We start from the raw sequence: 291 nt of genomic DNA on the forward strand, positions 1-291 counted from the left end.
TTCAATCACTCAATTAGTAATTTTTGTTCATAATTAATGATACAAAATATTAACTTATATTATATATGAATGACACCTAACATATCTAATTAGACGTTAAATAAATATATTTATAAAAATTTATTAATTTAGTGTTGTTAGGTTATATTATTTTGTAATACTTTACATATAATTATATTTTATGATCCATATAATTATGCTTATTTCAACATGTTATTTAAATAAAAAATAATTTTATTAATTTTTTAACACTTTTAAATTTGTATCACTTAAAACATTGTTTGGCAAAAT

Source organism: Arachis duranensis, chromosome 7, assembly GCF_000817695.3.
Source record: "Arachis duranensis cultivar V14167 chromosome 7, aradu.V14167.gnm2.J7QH, whole genome shotgun sequence".
Taxonomy (NCBI): domain Eukaryota; kingdom Viridiplantae; phylum Streptophyta; class Magnoliopsida; order Fabales; family Fabaceae; genus Arachis; species Arachis duranensis.